The sequence below is a fragment of the Acinonyx jubatus genome, chromosome B4 (genome assembly GCF_027475565.1).
Source record: "Acinonyx jubatus isolate Ajub_Pintada_27869175 chromosome B4, VMU_Ajub_asm_v1.0, whole genome shotgun sequence".
NCBI lineage: Eukaryota > Metazoa > Chordata > Mammalia > Carnivora > Felidae > Acinonyx > Acinonyx jubatus.
The window spans coordinates 114,544,588-114,572,132 of NC_069387.1; the positions used below are offsets into that span (position 1 = coordinate 114,544,588).

At 38.9% G+C, this 27,545-nt stretch overlaps 1 protein-coding gene and 1 long non-coding RNA gene across 3 annotated transcripts in view; one reads left to right on the top strand and one right to left on the bottom strand.

The window, feature by feature from the left end:
- The window catches only part of USP44 (ubiquitin specific peptidase 44), a 54,951-nt gene extending 31,121 nt beyond the window's left edge, over positions 1-23,830 (bottom strand). The window contains exons 1-3 of one of the 2 annotated variants that reach the window (XM_015070483.3): positions 23,692-23,830; positions 22,498-22,592; positions 4,424-4,572 (exon numbers count right to left, since the gene is read on the bottom strand). The gene's annotated coding sequence lies outside the window, so the exon portion shown is untranslated. The remainder of the gene's footprint in view (positions 1-4,423; positions 4,573-22,497; positions 22,593-23,691) is intronic. The other variant, XM_015070482.3, reaches the window with a different exon arrangement.
- LOC113602778 (uncharacterized) lies at positions 3-26,455 on the top strand. Its single transcript, XR_003424286.2, has 3 exons — positions 3-685; positions 23,686-23,816; positions 24,509-26,455. It is a non-coding gene; the product is annotated as an uncharacterized LOC113602778 (long non-coding RNA).
- Positions 26,456-27,545: the final 1,090 nt, after the last annotated feature.

The window sequence follows — 27,545 nt, forward strand, 5'->3', positions numbered from 1 at the left end:
TCACAGGTGACGCCGTGCCGCCCCGCCCCCCGGGCCTTTGCCGTGCCGGGGGTGCCGCTCCGCTTGGCTAATGTCACCCGTTCGGCTGCCGGGGACGCCCTGAGAGGCGAGCGGCAGCCGGGATTCCGGTCGTGGTCCAGGGATGGGTTTTGCTCAGCGCGGCATGTGGCTCTGAGTGGTTAGTAGCCGTTTCCTCCCCAGGCGGGCTTCGCACCTGTCCTCATCTCCCGGGCACGGGAGGGTGCAGCCAGTGTTTACTACAATTCTGTGAGATGCAAAAGATTCCGCGGGCGTCCGAACCCCTCCACTGAATTTCTGCGACTCACACAGCGTCAAATTGGCAGGAAGGCGCGCCCATTCCGTTGTCTTCAAAATCAGCGCAAATTGACTGGCATAGACATTCGTTGAGAAAACGCTTCCTTTCTGAGGAGGCAACCTAGGTGTGACCTCAAGGGGATCGTGACTGCTTTGAATTCAGCTTCCTCAGACAGCAGTCGGGCAAGAAAGGTTCCAGAACGGGACACTTACTGAGACATAAATTTGAGGGACACGAAGAGACTCCTGTGTCCAAAATTAACCTGAAGCTGTCGATTTACCTGAAATTGCCAATTTAAGGTAATGAAATAGATACCGAAAAGAAGAGCTGAGAGAGAAAGATCTAGAGAAGAGAAGGTCAAACCCACAGGTACATGAAAATTAAGCCATTAATATTTCTTGAGCTTGTACTCTGTGCTCAGCTGTGTGCCGTTTCTACCTCCGCTACCCTGTGGGGAATATTTAAAATGAAAAGACCTATCTTTTTAAGGAGAGGTAGAAGCAGCAAGACAAACATGCAGAGTTAATAACGTGTCCGTGGAGTACATGATCTTGCAATATATAAGGGAAGCTATAAAATTGTGCATATGAACAACTCCACTTCAGGGAATATCTTTCCACGGTATGAATGGGGGGAAAATGAGCGCACAAAGGCATTCATAGCATGTTATCTAAACAAAAGTTTGAAGGGAAATGGCTAACTTTAACATCGGCATATTAACCTCAGGAATTCTTATGTAGATAACAAATGGCAACAGTCTAATCAATTCACATTATAAAAAGTACCAGTTGAAGATTCAATTGCATAAAATGTAGTTTTGCACATATAAATGATAAGGGATGAATTTTCATAGTTTAATACTCCTTTCATTCTTTTTTTCTAATACAAGTGCATAATAATTCTATAGAATTCAATTCTGTCCCCAGTGCAGTCCTCCAGTTCGAAACACATAAACCACTGTCTTGTAATCTTTCCCATCACCTTAATTTCTAAAATGCATTACATGAGAGTATCTCTTAAGAGGAAGTATTTCATTTAAGTATTTTTGGCATACAATATAGTTTTTCCTGCATTTCCTAGAAAGCAAAATGTAACTAAGTTCAAAAACCTTGCTCTCCTTTTTTAAGGTCAAAAAACCCATCTAGAAGGTCTTTGGCAAATATTAAGAATCTGCCGCCACTGATCTAGTAATTTTGCTTTTAGGAATACAAACAATTTTTTACTTCTGCTCAGTGTTATTTAGAATAGTGAAGACCAGAAACAACCTAACTGTTCAGTACCATGGGAAAGGATAAGTATATCTGATATAGTCATAGGACAGAATATTATATAGTCATCAAAAATCTTATTTTCAAGGGTGTCTAGGTAGTTCAGTCACTTAAGTGACCGACTCTTCATTTTGGCCCAGGTCATGATCTTGCAGTTTGTGAGTTCGAGCCCTGTGTCTGCTCTATGCTTACAGTGCAGAGACTGCTAGGGATTCTCTCTCTCTCCCTCTCCCTCTCCCCTCCCCTGCTCATGCATTCCCTCTTTCAAAATAAATAAATAAACTTAAACAATTATTTTAAAAATTCTATTTTCAGGGGGTGCCTGGCTGGCTCAGTTGGTAGAGCATGTGACTTGATCTAGGGGTCATGAGTTTGAATCCCAAGTTCAGCATAGAGATTACTTTTAAAAAATCTTATTTTCGGGGCACCTGGATGGCTCAGTCGGTTAAGCGCCCGACTTCGGCTCAGGTCAAGATCTCACTGCTCGTGAGTTCGAGTCCTGCGTTGGGCTCTGTGCTAACAGCTCGGAGTCTGGAGCCTGCTTCGGATTCTGTCTCTCTCTCTGCATGCACCTCCCCTGCTCGCTGTCTCTGTCTCTCTCTCTCAAATATAAAATAAAACATAAAAAATTTTTAAAATCTTCTTTTCTACAAATATTAAATGAAGGATTTATAGGTCAAGTCAACTGTGTCTCCCATTCCCATTCTTCAAAGAGGGTCCTTCTTCATAAATTATCTTACTGGACTGTATGACCCCTTCTGCCTCTTTTCCAGAGTTTATTAGTCTGAGATGAACACCAGACCCAAGACCAATCAATCTGTAGGAAGCTCTTTAAAAGCTCTCCCTGCCCACCCCTGGGGACCTGGCTGGCTCAGTCAGTGGAGCATGCTGCTCTTGATCTCAGGGCTTGTGAGTTGAAGCCTCACATTGGGAATAGGGATTACTTAAAAACAAAATCATAAATAGATAGATAGATAAAACCTCTTCTCAAACACTGAGGTAAAAGGGGTTGACATGGGTTGAATATTGATTTAAAGGCACATTGAAATAAAAATTAATTAATTAATTAAAGGCACATTGAGAAGGCAAACAGTGGACACCTGGAAGCAAGAGGCATAAAGAAAGAGGATATAAGGATTAACAGCTGAGGTAAAAAGAAGCAGTAGCTGGGGTCTTCAGATTCTGAGTAGAATGGTTTGGATGCCAAGAGTCTGTAAAATAACAATGTAAAAGCAAAAACTAAATGCAGGATGCAAAAATGTATATATTGTATTTAAAAACGAATGTATATACTATTCACATTGGACACTTGGAATACATCAACATTTTAGTAATGGTGGCAGGATTACAAGTGCCGTTTTTAAAAGATTTTATTTTTTAAAGTAATCTCTCCACCCAACATGGGGCTTGAATTTACAACCTTGAGATCAGGAGTCGCTCCACTGACTGAGCCAACCAGGCACTCCACAAGTAATTTTTATTTTCTATGTGTTCTGCAATGATCATACTTATTTTTTAATGTTTATTTTTTTTTAATTTTTTTTCAACGTTTATTTATTTTTGGGACAGAGAGAGACAGAGCATGAACGGGGGAGGGGCAGAGAGAGAGGGAGACACAGAATCGGAAACAGGCTCCAGGCTCCGAGCCATCAGCCCAGAGCCTGACGCGGGGCTCGAACTCCCGGACCGCGAGATAGTGACCTGGCTGAAGTCGGACGCTTAACCGACTGCGCCACGCAGGCGCCCCTAATGTTTATTTTTTTTTGAAAGTGCGTGGGTACATTCGTGCAGATGAGTGAGAGAGGGGCATGGAAAGAGGGGGATAGAGGATCTGAAGTGGGCTCTGCACCAACAGCAGAGAGCCCGATGTGGGGCTCGAACTCATGAACTGTGAGATCATAACCTGAGCCGAAGTCCAACACTTAATCGACTGAGCTGCCTGGGTGCCTCATGATTTTTAAAAAACTGTTTTAAAGGGTTAAATAAGAATGAAGATCATCAGTATTCAAAAATTGTTCAGGGGCACCTGGGTGGCTCAGCGGGTTGAGCGTCCAACTTCCGCTCAGATCATGATCTCATGGCTCGTGAGCCCCATGTTGGGCTCTGTGCTGACAGCTCAGAACCTGGAGTCTGCTTTGGATTCTGTGTCCCTCTCTCGCTGTGCCGCTCCCTCGCTCATGCTCTATCTCTCTTTCTCTCAAGAATAAATAAAACATTAAAAAAAATTGTTCAGAAAATAAGCTGCATGTGGCCAAAGTGACTAGCAGATAGAAGTTCAGATAATTTCCTGAGGTCATAAATGACTTCAAGGAAATGGTATTTAGGCTGGGTCTTTTAAAGACTAAGATGATATTTTTTCATTTATGGGAAGAAGACAAAGCAAAGACAAGTTGAGTAAGTCATAGGAGGAGGGTACTGAATAGATGTCCTCAATAAAAGGTCTTGAATACAAAGATGTAAGCTAGAGAGAGGTGCTGGATGGGAAGGAATGAGCTAGAGATAAGAAATTATTTGGAGATTGTCATTAATTGTGTTAATAATTAAAGAGATCGATTGTAGCATAACCTTATATATATTTATTGTTATTACTATTTACTCAACTGTGAAAATTTCCTTATTCTGAGTCTTAACAACGTAGGCCTAAATTATGCCATGTCTAACTTGTTTCTAGAGCTCCAGAACCAGAACCTCATTTTTACATAGCTGTCTTAATAATTTTTCTCACGTAATTTTCCTCTTTGTTTTACACCCATGTCATGAAATCTAAGCTTTTTACTATAACAAAGAAAAAAATGTCTTCTTCCCTTCACACATCATCAACAGGCTTCCCCAAACTTACCTACATCCTCAAAATCAGTCTTTCCCCTTATCGGCCTTTGACTGCTAGGAGGTCAGTCTCTTTACAGTCTTGCACACTTCAGGCACTTCCCACCTTTAAATCTGCGCAGATGTTTATCTCCTAAGTAGAAGCCCCTCCAACTTTCACTCCTGCAAAATTACAATCAACCTCTTTCAGAGCTGGCCTAAGCTCTTACCTCCTGGAAATTGCTTTCCTAGTAACTAGGCTTTCAGATCCCCATCCCCCAACCCCCAATACATTATTATGCAGTCACAGCTTTTGTTCTGAGTTCCGCGCCTGGTTCTCTCTTTGCATTGTAACCTCTTTGGGGAGAAGGAATGTGCACTGGCTCCGCTGTGTGTCTCTCTACAGCTCCTTAGTATAGTGATGGCCAAAAATACTCTTAAAATGCTTAATGAATTAACAAAATTAGATGTTCTCTCGCATAATAGGGCATTGTGGAAATGATGTGTAGTGGTTTCCCTTGTTTCCACAGTCCCTATATTGGGAGAAATGTCAATTTGCTTTTTTTTCTAAGGGAAGTACAGTTTCCTAACAAGATAAAATTTTAATGACTTTGATACCTCCACTCTGAGGCCAGATCCAACTTCTGAAGTAGATACAACACTAACTGGTTGTTTCTTGGATCCTCAGAGTCCGAATGAATTAAAGGAAGACAAAACACAAAATTTTGTTAATCTTAGGGCTGCTTTTTAATCTTTGTGTTGATTTTTAGAATTTTCTATTCCAGTCTTTTATTAAAATGAGAAATATCTTGGGAATCCTAATTGTCTATTAAAGAAGAGTTTAGGGTTTTGTTAACTTTGAGAAAACTGCTTCCAAGAATTTTCAGTTTTACAGACTAAATGTTCCTATCAATAATTTTAAAGCTATGAAAGATTCATTTGACAAATATTTTTTGAACACCTATGTGCCTGGCACTATGCTAGGCACTGACATGTCCATGACCTTCATTTCAATGTTAGGAAGAAATAAAGGATTGAATGGAGAAAGTAGGTAAAATACTAAAAGACTCAGACCTAAAGTTTGATTAAGGTGTAACAACACCCTGCTGTTGATTTTTTAAAAATAGAGTCACCCAAAAACCTTAAATTTGAGGCAAATATGTAAGAAAAGAGTTGAGAGAGAAATATTAGAACAGCAGATGACAACATATGGTCTTAGTAGGTGAATATAGAGAGTGGAACATGAGCAGAAAGAAATGGCTTTAGAATTAGCTCTTTTAAATTCTTTCTTTTTTTTAGTTTCTTTTTCTGAGTAGGCTCCATGCCCATTGTGGGGCTTGAACTCACTACCTTGAGATTGAGTCACATGCTCTACCAACTGAGCCAACCAGATGCCCCTAGGCTTTTTTAATTCTAAGAAACAAAGAATGAGGGTGGTGGCAGGTAAGGGAGGCAAATGCAAGTTAAGAAGTAGAAGACCCCCAAACTGATTTAATTTTAAAGGGCTGGTAAGTGTTTATTTAGTGGCCTGTGAGGGAAGCTTATACCTTGAAAAGTACAACATATGCCTACTGGAAATTGAAAAGGAGCCTGGGGTTTTGTCATTAACAGCAGCAAAATTGTAAAGCTAGTCATTTTGTCTCTCCTTTTAATATCTTCTCCACCTCCATCCTACTCAGTTTTTTCAGGAATCCACAGGCTGCTTGTGCCCAGGGCTTTATATCAGTTTATCAAGGCTTTTTTTTCTTTTTTCCCAATAAATCGTTTCCCACGTTATTCTAGGACTCTTTACTCCAAACTTCCATTTTCTAAGGAGCCCAGTTATCATGTAGTAAATTCTAGTGTTTAGTAATGTTTTTTGCATTTCTGACTATTTATAATGGAACCTCCTATAGACACTGAGTATGGGATTATAAAATGAGGTCCATGAGGACCCCCATAGGGGTCCATGCTGGCTCAAGTCGGTGGAGTGAGAGACTCTTGATCTCGGAGTTGTGATTTGAGCCCCACATTGGGTGTAGAGATTACTTAAAAATAAAATCTGAATGAATGAATGAATAAATAAATAAATAAATAAATTTAAAAGATGAGATTTTAAGCATTGTGGAAAACAAATGAGATATTTTCTTAAGCCTGGATGCCTTTCTAAGGATAAGTTAAGGATGTATGTGTGTGTATAATGTTATAACATGTTTATCTAGTTATAATCACAATGTATGACAGTTTATCTAAATATTTTTAGTTCTTTAAATGTGTTGCATGTTTTACTTTTATCTCCTCTGTAAAGTTAGGGAAATAGTATCTGTCCTATCTTCCTTACAAGGATGTTTTAAACATCAAATGAACTTTTGCATGTTTAAACCCTTCCTAAAGTATAAAGAGAAAAGTAAATGTACTTATCATTATTTCTCTCAGGATCATTACTGCCCTGTAAAGTTCCTTGAGGTCAGGAACTGAGATTTGTTCATATTTATAACCCTTTAACCTGAGGTTTACTTTTTACTAAAGTAATAGCTAATTGGAGGATAAATACCATAAAGGTTAAAATTAGTTATGATATTATGAGAAACATGTAGAACAAAGTTTTAGCCTCCTTTTCTCATAGCAAGCAGGGAAAGGATCTAGAGAAGCAGAGAGAGAAAGGAAAAGGGTTAGAACTGGAAATTCTAACTTCTAAAGCTTTAGTAAACCATGCCAAAAAGATACTAAAAGTATCTTTCATGAGGGAAAGTAATCTTTTTTTTTTTTTTTTAAGTTTTATTTAAGTAATCTCTATACCCAATGTGGGGCTTGAACTCATGACCCTGAGATCAGGAGTCACATGCTCTTTCAACTAAGCCAGCCAGGCATCCCTCATGAGGGAAAATAATCTTTCGTGAGGGAAGATGATTGGGGTATCTAAATTTATTTTATACTGTACATATTTTTAATTAATTAAAATGTTTATTTAATTTTGAGAGTGGGAGGGACAGAGAGAGAGAGAGACAGAGCATCTGAAGTGGGCTCTGCACTGATAACAGACAGCCTGATGTGGGGCTTGAACTCACAAACCATGAGATCATGACCTAAACCAAAAATCCTGTGCTTAACCGACTGAGCCACCCAGGCGCCTCTGTACATATTTTTAAACCCATATATTTTTTTTAATTTTAAAAAAGTGTTTATTTTTAAGAGAGAGAGAGCCAGCGGGGGGGGGGGGGGGGCAGAAAGAGAGGAAGACAGAGAATCCCAAGCAGGCTCCCCAGTGTCAGTGCAGAGCCTGATGTGGGCTTGAACCCATGAACCATGAAATCATGACCTGAGCTGAAATCAAGAGTCAGGTGCTTAACGGACTGAGCCACCCAGGCACCCCTAAACTCATTTAAAAAAAACAATTAAGAAAAGTGGTTAATCATAATTGTTTGTATAATTATTTATATCTTCACAAACCCTTTGGAAACTGAAATCCTTTAGTGTTGCAAAAAAACAGAAAGCTGAGTATAAAGCAGCAATTAATGTAGTAAGGTACTGCATCATATAAAGGAAACCTCATACTGTAGATTCAGTATATATGCATACAGTAAAAAGAGCTAACGATTCTGGGGTGCCTGGCTGACTCCATAGATAGAGCACGTGACTCTTGATCTCAGGGTTGTAAGTTTGAGACCCATGTTGGATGTAGAGATTATTTAAAAATAAAGCTTAAAAAAAAAGCTAATAATTCTTCATGTGCAAGAGCTAGGATGATCACCCTGCTTTTCTCTGTTGTCTTAAGGTGACTTCCTTTCAGGCCATAGGGCCCTCTTGGTGACAGTCATTGGTTTAGCCATCTGTAAGCTTCTCCTTGCTCGGTTAACCAGAGATGAATTTCTAGAAAACCGCATTTCCACAGGAAATTCTTAAAAGGAAAGAAGGTTGTATGTAAGGCAGATAGCCTCCATCTATTTCATTTTATCTTTGGTCTTTAAACTAATATTTACAAAACTAAGCAGAATGGATGCTTGGTAGAGGTTTCTTAATTTTTAAACTAAACACATGATTCCTGGCCTATAGAAAAATAATGAAAGATGAGTCAATCTGAAAACAAAAGGTGGCATAAAGAAGTCTTTTTAGCAACAATGAAGTTTTCTTTCATCTATTTGCATGAAAATTCTAAAATGACTTGGGATTGATCACAGAAGGAAATTTGTATAAATTCACTATTGAATACTTATGAAGTTACTTCTTCTTTTCATAAACACCAATGATAATATTAAAGAATGACTTAAACATTTAACTTATTTGCTTATGCTTATAACATTTTATTGAATTAAGACAAAATCTAGTTTTAACATTATTATTAGTCAATCACACTGGGCAAGAGGATTATAATTTTGACTAGTCTCATTATGAATAGTTTTCTCCCTTTTTGTTTAATATTGATGTACATGTAATGTACATTATTTGTACAAAAAGTACTATAAAGTATGCCTTTGTTGTGTTGGTGTGATGGGATGCCAGGAAAAACCAAATTACCTTGGCTCCATTATGAGGGTCAGAAATGCCCATATTATTAAAACAATTTAAGACCCCGGGTTAAAATGCAAATCTGGGGGAGAGGGGGATAATTTGTTAAGTTCCTATTAGTTTGTTGTTGTTGTTGTTTTTCCCCAAGAAAGCTCCACGCCCAACATGGGGCCTGAACCCATGATTTCACGATCAAGAGTCACATGTTCCCTGATTCTTGAGCCAGCCAGGCACCCCAAGCTCCTAATAGTTTTAGTGTCTTATTGCAAATTAGTGAATTAGATAAATGAACAGTGCTGTGAAGATAATGGGAAATAGGTTTTTAAATTTGGGGGATGACAGAGAAAATGGGAAACACACATAGATATTGTGTTGCCTTGGAGAGGCCTGATTAGGGGTGGAACAGCATCAGGCACTCAGTGGGTCTTTGGGGAAATAGAGGAAATCTGAATGAACATAAAATGCTTTATCTTAAGGGGCACCTAGGTGGCTCAGTTGCATAAGTGTCCAACTCTTGATTTCAGCTCAGGTCATGATCTCATGGCTCATGAGTTGAAGCCCTGCATCAGGGTCTGCACTGGCAGTGCAGATCCTGCTTGGGATTTTCTCTTTCTCTCCCTCTCTCTACTCCTCACCTGCTTGCGCTCACTCTCTCTCAAAATAAATAAGTAAACATTAAAAAAAAACCCACAATTTTATTTTAAGATGAATGCTAGTTAGGAAGTCCAACCCTTTAAATATCTACCGAAAATGTAAGAATTCTTTCTTCATCATCAACTGTGAGCTTAAGAGAAACAAAAAAAAGCCTGGGTGGCTCAGTTGGTTAAGCCTCCATCTCTTGATTTCAGCTCAGGTCATGATCTCCTGGTTGGGGGACCAAGCCCCACTTTTGACTTTGCTCAGGGCATGGAATCTGCTTGAGATTCTCTCTGAAAATGGGAATTACGAAACTGATTCAGCAGATTCATGTTGTTTTGAGGATTATGTAAATGCTTTTGTAAACTATGAAGTACTACATGAATTCAAAGTAAAACTTAAGTCCAAAACTTAAGATAAATGATCTTTCTATATAATTTGCAGATTTTTTATTGACACCAGTAAAAATCAGAATTGTGGTATTTCTACTAGCTGCTACTATGCATAACACAAAGATATAACAAAATTTTTAAATGATGATAGTTCCCAATAAATGTGAGGTGCTATTATTATTATTATTGAATCTTATCCTATCCTAACATGTGAGGTACTTTGTTGCTAAGCTTTTCTGTTTCTTCTAACATTTCTTTGTTCTCTTCCTTTTCACTGGCTCCTAAGCCTCTGCTTTTAAACATCCAGTTTTCCACATCTTGAAAGAAATCGCTTGATGTATAGCTTCCTGTCTCAACCCCTTAATTTCTCTTCTCCCTTATATCATCAATGAGAGGCTTATATCAGTAGATCTCAAAGGCACAGAGATAGTTGCCATAGTTCCGAACATAAATGATGCCGACTGGTGATGCACTGGTGCAGCTTCTGGGAAACCAAAGTCTTTGGATTCTGGTTGGGCATGGGAGTAGGGGAGGGGCAGGGGGAGAGTATGGTTGCAAAGCTGAAACTTAAAGGAATTGGCAGAAGGTTGCCACCAGGAGTGGAACCTACTGCTTAATTTGACTCAACACGGGAAACCAAAGGCATGGACAGGATTGACAATATCTCTTTCTTGATTCTGTGGGTGGTGGTGCATGGCCATTCTTAGCTGGTGGAGTGATTTGTCTGGTTAATTCCAATAATGAATGAGACTCCGGCATGCTAACGAGTTACAAAACCCCGAGAATAGTTGCCTTGAAACCATGTTTCATTACAATCAATAAAAATTCATTTTTCTTCAGTCTCCTGTCTACTTAGAGCTATGGTTTGCCTCCCCCTGCCCACTTTACCTATCAGTTTTAAATTCATCATCAATGTACTCTTTACCAAATAACCTCAATAGTTTTCTACATTGTCAACCACTAATAGAACATTTTGTGAGTTAGAACAATGGCAACAGGACGATCTTAGTAATTATTTTTCTGAATCCTAAAACTCTCTGTAAATGAGAACTATAATAAAAAGCCTAGAAATATAAGTCCTTTTCTGATTTAAAAAAAATCATCATGACTCTATGATAGTGATTGGTGGATGTTGAAAATACCTGGTTTATACCTGCCATCTCCATTTCCTTTTCATTAGCCACCTACAATCAGGCTTCTCACCTTACTGCTTTGAAAATATTCTTTCATTTACTTATTTTTAAATGTCTATTTTTGAGAGACAGAACACGAGCAGAGGGGGGCAGTGAAAGAGGGGGACAGAGGATCTAAAGTGGGCTCTGTGCTAACAGCCAAGAGCCCAATGCGGGGCTTAAACTCAGGAACCTTGAGATCATGACCTGAGCTGAAGTCGAATGCTTAACTGGCTGAGCCACCCAGTTAGGTGTCCCTGAAAGTATTCTTTTAAAACAAGCTCCCCAGCAATTTCTTCCTGGTCAAATTCAAAAACCATTGATCTTCCTTTACCAAAAATATGCTAAAGTTGATCACCTTTTCCTTCTTAAAATACACTCTTAGATTTTATTCTTAGACCTGTACATGATCCCCTATGTATCAGGACAGAATGATAACTATGGCTGCTGCTGCTGCTGCTACTATTATTGCTGCTTTCACTTAATAGTTAGCTTATAGTCACTGCTTACTGTAATTCTCACAATTGTCCTAAGGAGGTCAGTATTATTATCCTCATTTTACAGTTGAGGAGGAAACATGCTCAGGATTTAATCAATTTATTTATATTCACACATCAGACTAGGATCTTCTCTGGAGGTGTTAGATTTAGCAGTGGAGAGGCAGACCTAAACTGGATCACGACATGCTCTGTTCCCTATATTTAGAGAAGGAAAGTTTGTTTTCTTCCATTTATTTATAGTTTGAGGGAGTACTGTACTTTGTTTGTGAAGGTGGCATTTCAGGTAGTTTTTTTACACAGGCTATTGATCCACAATTTTATCAAGTGTCCTTTGAACTCAGTTTTCACCAAAATCAGAGAAAGTGGATAGAAAGCAAGCTGTGCTAGGTTACTGATATTTTTCTCCTTTTCAAGTCAATTGGCTCCAGTAGGAATGGGAATGCAACTTTGGACTTGTTGAGTCTAGGCAATGCTCTAACCACATACACTAAATTGCAGGGTATAGTTATCAGAATTTGATGAATGACAACATAGATTTTAAATTAAGCTATGTAGTATAATTTGCTCAAATTTTGACCAAGTAGATTTTATTGGAGCATTTGCAGTGATACAGTAGGATTTAGATACATTAGTTACATACATGTTTTAGTTTCTCAAATAAATGCGTAACAGTATAATCTAGCTACAAAAGATTTCCTTAAGGTTTTTGTTGGCATTTCAGTGTTAACAATTGGGACTTGAGTATTTTAGATTTCATCTGAAATTAGTGGTTCACATACAAAAATAAATGGTTTTCACAGTTGTCAGCTTTGATTAACATAATATTAAACCTCTTGAGTATATTACACCACTACTTTTGTTTTTTAACTGACAGATCTGAAAAATAATAAAGACGGAGTATGTCTTACAAACACATTAAATGTATATATAGTCTTTGATTTTTTTCATTTAAGATACCCTTACCTTTTTTCAGAGGCATTTGGCTTTCTTCTTTTGGCAGGTTTTGTCACTAAATTTTTTACCTATCTACCAAAGTACTTTCAAAAATTTTTTTTGTTTATTTTTATTTGTGTGTGTGTGTGTGTGTGTGTGTGAGAGAGAGAGAGAGAGAGAGAGAGAGAGAGAGAGAGAGAGAGAGCATGAACATGAACCGGGAAGGGGCAGAGAGAGGGAAACACAGAATCCAATGCAGGCTCCAGGCTCTGAGCTGCCAGCACAGAGCCCGACGCACGGCTTGAACTCATGAGCCATGAGATCATGACCTGAGCCAAAGTCGGACACTCAACCAACTGAGCCAGCCAGGCACCCCATCTACCAAAATACTTTCAATCGTTTGATTAACAAATCTAATGGAGGGAGGAGAGGATTATGAGTTATCTCAAAGATATATTAAGGACCTCATATCTATATAAATAGATTGAGGAAAGGAGGAATTGTGCATTAGTTATAAAGCCTTTCACTGCAGACAATTTATATCTCAAAGAATTTTCACATTGTCTTTCTTCATATTTATCATTATATAGCTGAGGAAATTATTAAGATATTAAGTGACTTGTCTGAAGCCACACGGCATTGATCAGACCTGGGATTAGAAAACAAATCTTCCTATGACCAGCCATTGTTCTTCACAGCATGCGTACCTTATAGATACCATTGTTCTCTGCAGTGTACTTTATAGATACCATGGAAGTGATTTCTTTTGAGAGATAGTTATTAAAGCACTTCCCACCTCTCAACTTGTCTACTTTTGAAAAAAAGTCCTTAAACCTGACTGTCTAAATTAAACAGAAGATAGTGTTAGTATCTCCAAGAAGAATTTGTATAAATATAATGAGAAAAATTGATTTAGAGAATTTTACCTGTAGTTTATTTCCTGCTAGATTGCTTCCTTGCCAAGCTAATTTGACCTACATTTAAAGGTGTCCAAATCAACTGAGATGTCATTCTATCATAATTACAGAAGCTCTTCCACCAAAATGTATTCACTCATAAATAGGTAAACTCATGACCTTGGAGAATGGACAGAAAAACAGATAAGACAGTCTCAAAGAAGAAACAGAAATGTATTTGCTTGCTTTTTTTTTTTTAATTTTTTTTCAATGTTTTTATTTATTTTTGGGACAGAGAGAGACAGAGCATGAACGGGGGAGGGGCAGAGAGAGAGGGAGACACAGAATCGGAAACAGGCTCCAGGCTCTGAGCCATCAGCCCAGAGCCTGATGTGGGGCTCGAACTCACGGACCGCGAGATCGTGACCTGGCTGAAGTGGGACGCTTAACCGACTGTGCCACCCAGGCGCCCCAGAAATGTATGTGCTTTCTAAGCTACTCATTGTAGGATGGGTGTAGGGATCAACTGGTTCATAAAACTTTACTCATCTTCCTGATCTGAGCTGTATCCTTATTTACTCCATCTGCATTTTATGTGAAATGCATTGATGGTCACGAATCTGTTTCTTTGGTTATACTCAGTGATACAGGAAGTGTCCAATAAGCACTAGAATCTGAATAATAAGGATAATGGCTTTGGTCTGAAATTTGCAGATAGGACAGTGGAAGCTGGGGCAAAATGACTGGTCCAGAGTCATACAATGGGATACATAGCTCCCTGGATCCCAAAGGACAGCTGTTTCCTCCAAGATTTGGTGACTCAGAAACCTCATGTTTTTAGAAAATTCTCCCTTAGGGCAAATAAAAATTTCTTTACTTATAATATTTACCATCTGGGACTATTTCTGCCCTGCAGGGCCTCACTGGACAACCTGCTTCTGTACCCTCTCTGCCCCACCTCAGTCTCTTTTATATCTTGTACAGCTTAGGTTCAGAAGCTGCTTTATTTCCTGAGGAAATTTCTCCAACCAAGAGTTTTCAGTATTTTAGATCTTTTTCTATCTCTTTTTATTGACCACTTGTGCCTACTTGCAAAAGATTTAACATGTCTTTAATACCTTTTGTCCTTCCTTCTCCCACTCCCAGTCTCCAATCTCTTCTTTTTATTTTACTCCTTATTTTAGATAATAGAATCATCATCTAGTCAACCATTTATTTTAGATACCTTACGATCATCTTTTATTCCCCAACCCAGCATTATCCATCACATTGAATCAGGGGCCAAATCTTGCCAGTTCTATCATTTAAGTGTCCCTGAGACCTATTTCTCTTTTCAATGCCACTGCCCCAGCTCTCATTCTTATCATTCCTTGTCAGTGCTATTATAATTAGCCTCTATACTCAATTCTCTGCTTCTATTCTCTCTGTGCTACCCTATTACATATTACATATTACCCTCATTACATTGTCAAAAACCTTACAATTTGATGAGAAAAATGAGATATGTGCATAATAAAAAATTAGAGAATAGCACAAGATAGAATTTATAATCCAATGCTAAAAGTTGTGTATTGGCCACTCAGTATTGTGTGAAGTCAGGAAATAGCGGTTATCACTCAGAAAATTTCTAGAGAAATCTGCCTGGAAATGGTTTAAAGGACAGGTGGTATGCAGGGAGAAGTTGAAAAAATGCTCCATGTTGTAATGAATGAATTCACTAATTTGTTAATTAACAGTAACAACAATAACATAACGACCCTTTAATTGAACACCTGTAATATGCTAGTTTGCAGGATAGGTATTATTACCTGCCCTCTTAGCCTTTCTGATCTGGGTTACAGGTGAAGTAATTGAGCTCTGAAATTTTAAATAATATGCCTGACATCACAATAAATTTCAGAACTGACATTTAAACTCAGGTGTGTTTGGTTTTAAAGCTCAGGGTTATTTCACTGTTTCACTAAAATTCATTCAGATTATCTCCGACAGTGTGGAAATTAGTATAGAAGTGGTGTTAAAGGGGATTGCAAACCCACATATCTGATTTTGAGGTCATTTTTATGGCACAAAGGACTATATTCATTACCTTCAGCATTTATAATCAAGGGATAGATTAGAGATCAATAAGACATTGTTACTGCCTTCAAGGAGCTTGATGTGCCGGGGAGGACTGGCAATACAGTGTGATCAGTGTTATAATGATGAGAAAAGATCAGGGAAACAAAAAGTTGAGGTTAATAGACCTGTTGTGTTCTAGCCCTGCTTCTGACATTAACTAATTTGTTGTTGTTGTTATTGTTTTTTTAAGTAGGCTCCATGCCCAACATGGGCTCAAACTCATGACTCTAAAATCTAGAGTCATATGCTCTACCAACTGAGCCAGCCAGGTGCCCCTGATAGTAACTAGTTTAGACAAGCCATTTAACTGATAACAAGTTTGTTTTTTCTTTCTTTTTTTTTAAATAATTTTTAATGTTTTATTTATTTTTGAGAGAGAGAGAGAGAATGAGCAGGAGGGGAGGGGCAGAGAGAGAGGGAGACACAGAATCCAAAGCAGGCTGACCTGAGCTGAAGTCAGATACTTTAAACGACTGAGCCACCCAGGTGCCCCACAAGTTTGTTTTTTCTTCTGTAAAATGAAGGGGTATGACTAAATAAAGGAACTTCTTCGTTATTGAAAACTCATTGCTTTGTTTAAAAGTATTTATTTATTTTTTTGTTCGTTTATTTAAGTAATCTGTACACCCAACATGGGGCTTGAGCTCACACCCTGACATTGAGAGTCACATGCTCTTTGGACTGAGCCAGCCAGGTGCCCCCTCATTGTTCTTTTTATTCCTAACTTTTAGTTCTATTTTTGCTTTTCCATTTCATTCATTCATTGAGTCATTCATCAGTCCTTCATTCCATCCACGTGTTCCAGGCACTACGTGGTACACTGGGGACACAAACATAAGATATGGTAAACCCTTCCCCCACAGGCTTGAGGTATGGATAGGTAAATTCAATGTAGTGTCACAATAGAGGCATTTACAAAGCGCTATGGGAAAATGGTGGAGAGAATGTGGGGTGGAATGAGGATGAGGATGGGGAGCAGAAAATTTGACAAGGAGGTGACATTTACAAAGACTCTCAAAGAGTCAGTAGGAGATTGCTAAAACAAGTGCACATGGGACTTCAAGGCCAACTTTTTTTTGGTGAAGCTGTGCTTGTACTGTCTGTGATCAGCTGCTTCTAGGATTGATTTAGCTAATTTGGCTGGTTGGACAAGCATCTTTTCCGTGTTTCTCACTTCATGTTTTCTTCCCCCAGAAACTATTCTCTTTCAAAGAGGACTGCCTTCCCAGACACAGTTGTATTTTATAAGCCTTTATCCCTCTAAAAGTCTAATATTCTAGCATGAATCTAAAAGATTATATTAGAGGGGCACCTGGGTGGCTCAGTTGGTTAAGTGTCTGACTCTTGATTTTGGCTTTGGTCATGATCTCACAGTTGTGGGATGGAGCCCTGAGTCAGACTCTGTGCTGATGGTGTGCAGCCTGCTTGGGACTCTCTCTGTGCCCCAACCCCCCTCTAAATAAATAAATAAACATTAAAAAAAAAAGATTGTGTTAGAGTATTATGAAATGTTATCGTGTCAAAACTCTGGAACTAGGTGTGACCAGGAAGGATTTTCAGAGTATTAATTAGAAAAAAATTTCAGTGATTTTGGAGTCAAAACAGACCATTCAGATTCCCTTTACCTGTGAAATGGGTGATCTCACAGAGTTGTTTTGAGGATTGAATGAGCTAATATATGTAAAAATAGACGTAGCCAATTACTTAGGTGCATGATAAATGGTATGTGTTTGCTGATAGTGGTGATAGTACCTTATTATGGTGATGTATTTTGTTGCTGAAGATAGCAATAGCTATAGTAAGAATGAACTACAGAGTTGAAAGTACTAGATTAGAGGGTTGCCTGGCTGGCTCAGTTGGTAGAACATTCAACTCTTGATTTCAGGGTTGTTAAGTCTGAGTCTCATGTTAGGTATATAGATTACTTAAAAATAAAAAATATATACATATATTTTTTGAGAGAGTACACACTTGCACACAAGCAAGGCACAGAGGGGCAAAGGGAGAGGTAGAGAGAGAATTTTAAGCAGGCTCCACTCCCAGTACAGAGCCCAATGTGGGGCTCAATCTCATGGCCATGAGATCATGGCCTGAGCCAAAATCAAGAGTTGGATGTTTAACCAACTAAGCTACCCAGGCACCCCAAAAATAAAATCTTGAAAAAAAAAGGTACTAGATTAGATGGTAGCAGATGATGATTTGTAACTCTGACAACCATTGTGCCTTATTATAGAATAGAGATCAATTTCTTGATGATCCAATTTAAAGTTATATTGGTCATACATCTTTATTTGTTCTTAAATTTTTTTTAAGTTTATTAATTTTTTTTAGTAATCACTATACCAAATGTGGGGCTTGAACTCATGACCTTGAGATCAAGAGTTGCATGGCCTTCTGACTGAGCCAGCCAGACGCTGCTGTTTGCTATACATCTAATATAGGGACAAATGGGTAATTATTTCTATGAATTTTTGTGTAATTTTCAAAAAATGTTTATTTATTTATTTTGAGAGAGAGAGAGTGCACACGTGTGAGTAGGAGAGGAACACAGAGAGGGAGGGAGAGAGAGAACCCTGATGTGGGGCTTGAACTCAAGAACCATGAGATCATGACCTGTGCTGCAATCAAGAGTCAGATGCTTGGGGCGCCTGGGTGGCTCAGTCGGTTAAGCGTCCGACTTCGGCTCAGGTCATGATCTCACGGTCCGTGAGTTTGAGCCCTGCGTCGGGCTCTGTGCTGACAGCTCAGAGCCTGGAGCCTGCTTCGGATTCTGTGTCTCCCTCTCTCTCTGACCCTCCCCCGTTCATGCTCTGTCTCTCTCTGTCTCAAAAATAAATAAAACATTAAAAAAAAAAAGTCGGATGCTTAACTGAGTCACTCAGGTGCCCCACTTTATGTAATTTTTATAGTTAAAAAATGTTAAAGGAAATCATGGTGGGAAGAAACTCCATTTCTAAACATCTGTCTCCACACAGTCCAGGGGAGGAATTCTTCAGGGCCAGTCTGGCATTGGAGAAAAAGGGAGAAGAGAAGTTTGGGTTACAGAAGTGGGTACCTCACCTCCTGAGGTGCTTACATTTGAAAGTGAGAAAGTTCGCATTAAGAAGCCAGGGAGGGCACCTGGCTGGCTCAGTTGGTAGAACTAGAGCATGTAACTTTTGATCTTGGGGTTGTTTGAGCCCCATGTTGGATGTAGAGATTACTTACCAATAAAATCTTAAAAAAAAAAAAAAAGTAGCCAGGGATTACAGGGCTATGTCTTTACTATGTAGATAGTAAAGTCCTGGGAAAAAAAGATAATGAAAAAGAGGAAAATATAGTTTTTCATGGTATCTGTCATCTCACCTATGACACTGAAGAAGGTGCAGCTCTAAACCTATTCCTCAGTCTACCAGACTGTGAACATAAGATCCTCAACCATGGAAAAATATACAAGAAAAAAATATTTAGAAGGAATACGCCAAATGTAATAGTCCTTTCTTTAATTGTTAGGATTATGGGTGATTAATATCCTTTTTAAATTCTTTGTAGTCATTTCCACATTCTACAATAAGCATATATTTTTTTCATAAACAAATTTCATTTAAAAATATTTAACAAGTCTATCACCTATCCAGTGAGAGCTATTGTGTTAATGGTACCTATTATTTCATAAACACTCACTTTTATGCCCAGGGACTATGCATGCAGCTTTGTAAGTATTTTGTCATTTAATCCTCACACTAAGCCCATGAAGTATATACTGTTATTCCCATTTAGAAATGAAGACACTGAGGTATGGAGATCAAGTAACTTGTTTTAGGTCATGTAGTTAACAGGTAGCAACACCAGGATTTGAATCCAGGAAGACTCCAGAGATTCTTATGTATACTTCTACTATGTACAGTGCTTTGGTCTATACATACACTGAGACAACTGGCAGCTCTCAACTTCAGGTCTGCTTTTAGGTATGCCACACACAACATCTATTTGGTGGCTTATAACTTACTTTAATGTTAAAAGCCTTCAGATGCTCTGATAATATTTTTGTTTTTCTTACAATTCTTAGGAAAACAGGTGAGTATTTCATTAGGAAGATAAACTAGAGAATTGAATTCAAATATATACATAAAAGTTTGTTTCATTTCTGAACAAGCTGAACAATGCTATAAAATTCTTTTTTTATGTCATTAGTGTAGCTTTTGCTTTTTAAAAACATTTTATTTCACTTATTTTTTTTAAGTTTATTTTTTTAGTACTGTCTACACCCAATGTAGGGCTCCAACCTCAGTTTGAGAGTCACACGTTCCATTGATTGATCCAGCCAGGCCCTCCTATAGCTTTTGATTTTTAAGCCACTGTGTCCTAGAGCTAGGTTTCTAGCTCCTGTGAATGAGTGTTTTTAGGAATACAGGACTTTGGATTAACTTTGGATTGGAATAACTTGTTCTGCAAGTGTTCCTTAAAATGAGCAAATATTTGTAATAAATTTTAACTTGATAAATGAGTGATGTCTTGCAATGCAAGTAGTATGTGATGCTGAATGTCACATGATCACAGTGGGCCAATGGTTCTTGAAATTTGCTTTGATATGCAAGTGCTTTGGATTGCAAGCATGTTTCCAAAACTAAACTATGCTCACAAACCAAAGTTTTACTGTAATTGCAAAGAAGCAGAAAATGTGAACATTTTTTCTTCAGTTAGTGCAACCACTGTAGGAAGATACTTTTTTGGAAAGTTGAGCAAGAGTAGTAATGTAGATCAAGAGTATAATTTTTGTTTTTGTTTTTAAGTAAAGTCTATGCCCAAAGTGAGGCTTGAACACACTACCTGGAGATCAAGAGTCACACACTCTACCAACTGAGCCAGCCAGGTGCCCCATGAGTGTAGTTTTGGTATAGAATATCCTTCTGTAATTCTCTAGCAAACAGTTTTCATACCAAAAACCATAAAGTACCTAGGAATGAACCTAATCAAAGAGGTGAAAAACCTATACACTGAAAACTATAGAAAGCTTATGAAAGAAATTGAAGAAGACCCCCCAAAATAGAAAAACATTCCATGCTCATTGTTTGGAAAAATATTGTTAAAATGTTGATACTATCCAAAGCAATCTACATATTCAGTGCAATCCCTAAAAAATAACACCAGCATTCTTCACGAGCTAGAACAAACAATCCTAAAATTTGTATGGAACCACAAAAGACCTCAAATAGCCAAAGCAATCCTGAAAAAGAAAACCAAAGCTGGAGGCATCACAATTCCAGGCTTCAAGCTGTATTACAAAGCTGTAATCATCAAGACAGTATGGTACTGGCACAAAAGCAGACACATACATCAATGGAACAGAAGAGAGAACCTAGAAATGGACCCACAAACATATGGCCAACTAATCTTTGACAAAGCAAAAAAGAATATGCAATGGACAAAAGATAGACTCGTCAGCAAATGTGTTGGGAAAACTGGAGAGCAACATGTAGAAGAATGAAACTGGACCACCTTCTTACACCATACACAAAAATAAATTCAAATGGTGTAAGAAGGTGGTCCAGTTTCATAAGTAAACATAAGACAGGAAGCCATCAAAATCCTACAGAAGAAAACAGGCAACAACTTCTTTGACCTCGGCCACACCAACTTCTTACCTGACATGATTCCACAGGCAAGGCAAAAGCAAAAATGAACTATTGGGACCTCATCAAGATAAAAAGCTTCTGTACAGTGAAGGAAACAATCAGCAAAACTAAAAGGCAACCGATGGAATGGGAGAAGATATTTGCAAGTGACATATCAGATAAAGGGTTAGTATCCAAAATCTATAAAGAACTTATCAAACTCAACACCCAAAAAACAAATAATCTGGTGAAGAAATGGGCAAAAGACATGAATAGACACTTCTCCAAGGAAGACATGCAGATGGTTAACAGACACATGAAAAAATGCTCCACATCTCTCATCACCAGGGAAATACAAATCAAAACCACAATGAGATACCACCTCACGCCTGTCAGAATGGCTAACATTAACAACTCAGGCAACAACAGATATTGGAGAGGATGAGGAGAAAGAGGAATCCTTTTGCACTGCGGTAGGAATGCAAACTGGTGCAGCCACTCTGGAAAACAGTGTGGAAGTTCCTCAAAAAATTAAAAATAGAACTACCGTATGACCCAGCAATTGCACTACTAGGTATCCAAAGGATACAGGAGTACTGATTCAAAGGGGCACACACACCCCAGTGTTTACAGCAGCACTATCGACAATAACCAAAGTATGGAAAGAGCCCAAATGTCCATTGATGAATGAATGGATAAAGAAAATGTGGTATATATATACAACGGTTATTACTTGGTGATCAAAAAGAATGAAATCTTGCAACAAGGTGGATGGAACTAGAGTGTATTATGCTAAGTAAAATAGGTCAGTCAGAAAAACACCAATATCATGATTTCACTCATGTGGAATTTAAGATACAAAAGAGATGGACATAAGAGAAGGGAAGCAAAAATAATATAAAAACAGAAAGGGAGACAAACCATAAGAGACCCTTAATACAGAGAACAAACTGAGGGTTGCTGGTGGGGTGTTAGGTGTGGGGATGGGCTAAATGGGCAAGGGGCATTAAGCAGGACACTTGTTGGAATGAGCACTGGGTGCAACATGTAGGTAAGCGTGAATCACTAAATTCTATTCCTGAAATCATTGTTACACTGTATGTTAACTAATTTGGATTTAAATTAAAAAAATAATTTTAAATAAAATGCAAATAATTTGAATTCAATAGTATGTAAACCATGAAAAAAAGAGAATCTGACGTTTTAAATATATCTTAAATCAAAAGTAAAAAAATCAAAGTTAAAAAAAAAAAGTTTTCAGCTTTGGAAGAGACCTGATAAAGTCCAGCCAAGTGGTTGACATCTGGACATCTTTGAGTGCCCTCCTCATTTCCCTCCCATCATCTTCCCTTGTCCTATGATTCTAGTAACAAAGGACTCACAGTTTCCAGAGGCAGCCCTTCTGTTTTAGGACTGCTGTTGGTAACTTTTTCTGATGTTGAGTAGAAACAAGTCTTCTGGTAGCTTTTTATTTGTCCTACAGATGATTGAAAGAACAATTTTAATAGATCTGCAACAAATTTTAGTCTATTTTTATTATGTGTGATGGCAGAAGTGAACCCTCAGTATGCTCTGTATCATTATGGATTTATCAGTTAGTGTTCTTTATACGAGACTTTTGTTTCTCCAAGTGTTTTCTGTAGAGTACATTGTATTTTGGCTTACCCTGTCATCTGAGAGGAGGCTGGGATAACTCAAGTACACACACACCTCCTTTCCTAATCCTTACAAAGTAGATCTTATTATTTCTATTTTACAGATAAGGAAACTGAAGTTAAATAATTTCAAAATCACAAAACTAGAAAATAGCTACATTGGCACTTAGATCTTAGGGTTTCCAAGGGATTAATGCCTGGACTTTGAATCCTTATACTTTACATTGTAATTAATATGCTAAATATCAGATCAAGTGGAATATCTGTGGTAGCAAGGTAAGAGACCTGAGAAGGTCACAGAATTTGTTTGGAGTTGGAATCAGTCTTGCAGTGTATCTTGGTTTTGTTTCTACTTGTTTGTGTAGTCTACTGGATGTTATTGGCTTGAAAATATAAATTTGGCTCATTTTTTCCTAAGTGCTTGTACACAGAGGTGCCTGTTTGATCCTTTGATTTAAAAAGAACCTGTTTAGTATCTTTAGGACTATACGGATGGCATACTGCTACAAAATTAGACTATGCTTCTATTTTGAGATGATTCCATTCTAGGATTCCGGTTAGACTGCTTTTAAGACATAGTATAAAACTTTCCATAAGCGTGACCATTTCTGAAGAAGCCCAGTGCTGAGACAAGTGAATATAGTCATTTCCCCAGAGGATTAGGGAGAGTATTTTGGTACAAGGATACCTAGCACCATCTTCAAATGGACAGGATTTTTGCTAATAAGTTAATAAGTCAAATTTAATTAATAGATGGGAAGGATCAGGAGTAACAGTCAAAAACAAAAGCATTTATTTTCCAAAATATCCTAAACTCTAAACTCCCCAGAGATGGTTTAAGTATATATCAAAGCATCTTCCATCCCTAACGGGACAGAAATAAATCACAGTTCTCTGAATTCTCTTTTCTTTCAGGCTCACCTGCCCACACTTCAGAACTTTCTGAATTCTCAGACTTTATACCGATGGCAGACCCCAGCTCCACTCATCCAAAGCTTTCCATTTTGGTCAGTTTGAATCCCTATGAGGCAACTGCTTTCAGAAGGGTAGGTATTATGAGCTCACATAGGGCTGTGGGGGAGGGGTGAGCTGATCTGTGGGGACTCCCCTATTTAGTAGCTGGTCACTCCACTTCAAACAAATCTGCATCACACTGAGGGTTTCCACCCCTTTTTCTAACCCATTTGTCCCTAGTGCCTGGGGTTTTGGGTCCTGGGGAGCCATTCTCATGTTATCTTGTCTTTGTTTTTAGGTTGCATTCTGCCTTAACCATAATTATTGTTTATTCTGTACCTTTTAGTTTGGTGGGGAATGCTGAAGTTTTGCTAGCCTTTCAGTTGCTGCCACTCAGGTCCTTTCTAAAGGACAGAGGCTCAAATATCAATTCCTTGATCTGTCTCTGGCTGGCTGAGAAAATCTTAGTGTTGGAGGGGGTTTCTGAGCCCAAATTTCTCTTTCAATGTTCTTTGGTGAAAAAAAAGCAGCTCTTCCCATTTCTGAGTCTTTCATCTCTTAAACTTCTTTGAGGATCGTTCTATCCTCAGAAAAACACAATTTTAGAGGTTCACAGACCTTCCAATACCTAAGAATACACCATCTCCAAATTAGGAACCCTGCCTGCTCTAGTGTCTTTGTGGAGTCATATGGGTTCTGGTCTAGTATGAAGGAATAAGTGATGAATGTGGCTTTTAGGAAGCAATAAACTGATTTCCTCTCAATTTTTTATAATTTCCATAAGCACTTTCAGCCTCCTGTGTTTGAAATTCTGGGAGCACTCTGCACTGTGGCATGAAAAGACATGGTAATTCCCAAGTTGTTTTCATATTTTCTTAGAACTTTAACATCAACACTTTATTTCATAACCATTTTGGGGGAAATGAAACTGAAATTCCCTATCCATTGCATGTGGCAGTAAAGTGACCTCTAGTGGACTTTTCTGGTAGTTTCCAAGAAATTCTGGAACAAGGAGCTGGAGGGGCAGTCCACCGAAGTTAGATTAGCTATTCAGCTACCTAGTGCCCTGAAGTTCAGTTGGATGCATGGTAAGCTTCAATGCCAAGGCTGAGGCAGGTGAGGGAGGTACTTTTGGATGAAGCAAGGTTCATCACTGGTAAAAGTGGCTGCAAGAGACCTTGAGTTCTTCGGAACTAACATTTCTCTAGAAAAGGAAGGACTGAGGATCAGATTATGAACGATGAGTCAGGACGAACCCATTGGATTGATTTTAGAAAAAAAAAGTTGTCTCTTTGAAATAATGAATAGTAAGAATGATATGAAGTCATGATAGACCTTTAGGCAAAGTGAGGGAGGAAGTGTTCCACATTTTATGTTTTGTGTGTTTTTTAAAGACACATGATGAGGCAATTTAACAATCAACAGCATGGGTGCAAAAAAAAAAAATCTACATTAAAACCCTTTGTTGGAATACTTTACATTTTCTACAGAAGAGAAACTAAAATAATCTGTTTACACTTAGTCACAAATACAGTCCTCGAGTTTTTTGCCCATGTGTATTGACGCATGAGTATTGTCTAAAACATGTCTTCTTTGTATACAGCAGCTAGGCCCTGCCACCACTGTTCTTGGCTGAGTTCACAAATCTGTGGTAACCTGTAGCTTCCCTGTCACTTCTCTGGCTTCCCTCTCCTGCTAAGCTTTGTTTCTTGGCAGTAATTAAAACCTTCTGCCACTGCCATAGCTACTGCTGCTGCTGGAACCACCATAGCCACCTTGGTTTCATTGTTTGGCAAAATATTGGCCTTCACCGCCATAGTGGCCAGAGCTTCTGCATCCAAAATTTCTTCCTTTCAAGGGTCCAGAGTTTGAAGACTGATTGTTATAATTGCCCAAATCATTATAGTTCCCATTGCTTCCATCATTACCAAATCCATTATAGCTGTCTCCACTGCCACCATATCCACCACCACCTGGACTTCCACTAAAGCCACCAGCTCACTGAAGTTTCCTCCATAACCGAAGTTGTCATTCCCACCAAAACTACCTCCACAACCACCACCAAAGTTTCCAGAACCACTTCAACCTCTTTGTCTGGATGAAGCACTAGCCACCTCTTGCTTAGATAGGGCTTTTCTTACTTTGCAGTTGTGGCCATTCACAGTATGGTATATATATTTTGAGAGAGAGAGCACACATGAGTGGGAGAGGAGAGAGAGAGAGAGAGGGCATGTGCGAGCGTCGGGGAGGGGCAGATATAGAGGGAAAAAGAAAGAATCCAAGAAGGCTCCACACTGTCAGTGCAGAGCCTAACACAGGGCTCCAACTCACAAACCATGAGATCATGACCTGAGCTGAAATCAAGAGTTGGATGCTTAACCCACTGAGCCACCCAGGCTCCCCAAAGTGTGTTACTTTTGAAAGACAATCTTGTCTACGGAGTTATAGTCATCAAATGTTACAAAAGCAAAACTGTTCTTGGCACTGCCTTGGTCAGTCATGATGTCAGTCACTTCAGTTTTCACATACTATTCAAAATAATCTCTTAGATGGTGTTCTTCATCACCATCTAAGAAGATGGTGTCTTCTCTATTACCACCAACAAAAATCTTTTTCACAATTAAGTGGGCACCAGGTCTTTGAGAATCTTCTCTTGAGGCAGCCCTCTTTGGTTCCACAACTCTTCCATCCACTTTGTGTGGCCTTGCATTTGTGGCTGCATCCACCACAGTGGCGTATGTGACAAACTCAAAGGGTCTTCAGTGCTTGGTGTTTGGATCTCTGATTACCACACAATCCATAAACATTCCCCATTGTTCAAAATAGCCCCTTACACTCTCATTGGTTGTTTCAAAGCTCAAACCCCTGATAAAGAGCTTCTGCAGCTGTTCAGGCTCTTTGGGAGCCTCTGACTTAGACATGATGGTGGTAGGAGGGGAGACTTTAATGATGGTTACTCGGTGGCATCCAGGGGTGGAAAGCTTTATGTTCTATTGTTTTTTTTTTTTAATGTTTATTTATTTTTGAGGGAGAGAGAGTGTGAGCTGGGGAGGGGCAGAGAGAGAAAGGAGGACAGAAGAACTGAAGCTGGCTCTGTGCTGACAGCAGTGAGCCCCATGTGGGACTCGAACTTGTGAACCATGAGATCATGACCTAAACTGAAGTTGGACACTCAACTGACTGAGCTACCCATGTGCCCCTGTTTTGTTTTGTTTTTTAAAGATTATCTACTTGGGGAGAGAGAGGGAGAGAGAGAATCCCAAGCAGGCTCTGAGCTGTCAGCACAGAGCCTGATGCGGGGCTCCATCCAACAAATCATGAGATCATGACCTGAGCTGAAATCAAGAGTCAGATACTCAACTGACTGAGCCACCCAGGTGTCCTTTTATGTTCTTTTTTGAGTGCTGCGACTTCTTGTTGGGAGGAAGAAAAGGAAGCGAACATTTTAAGAGTTCCAACTTGGAGCTAAACAGTCTGTCAATCTGTTAGTCTCTGTCTCTCTGTTTCTGTCTCTCCCACTCTCACCCTGTACCTTTTATCCAGCCCTACACAACAGCCAAAAAATGGGCAAATTCCATATATGGTCATTGCCCAGGGCCTACCCTGGCTCCTTTACTGGCTCTAGATCATGCTTTCTTTCCACTGGACCTGCACTGATCTTGATTACCTGGCTTGCTACTTGGAACTCTTCAAGAACATTTACTGGGACTTACCTCTCAGCATGTACCAACTCTTGGATGTTTTAGGGAGGTTACCCTGCCCCAACTCTGTCCATGAGGATCCAAACCCTGGTGGTAGCTGGCCCACTCTTACACTGGGGA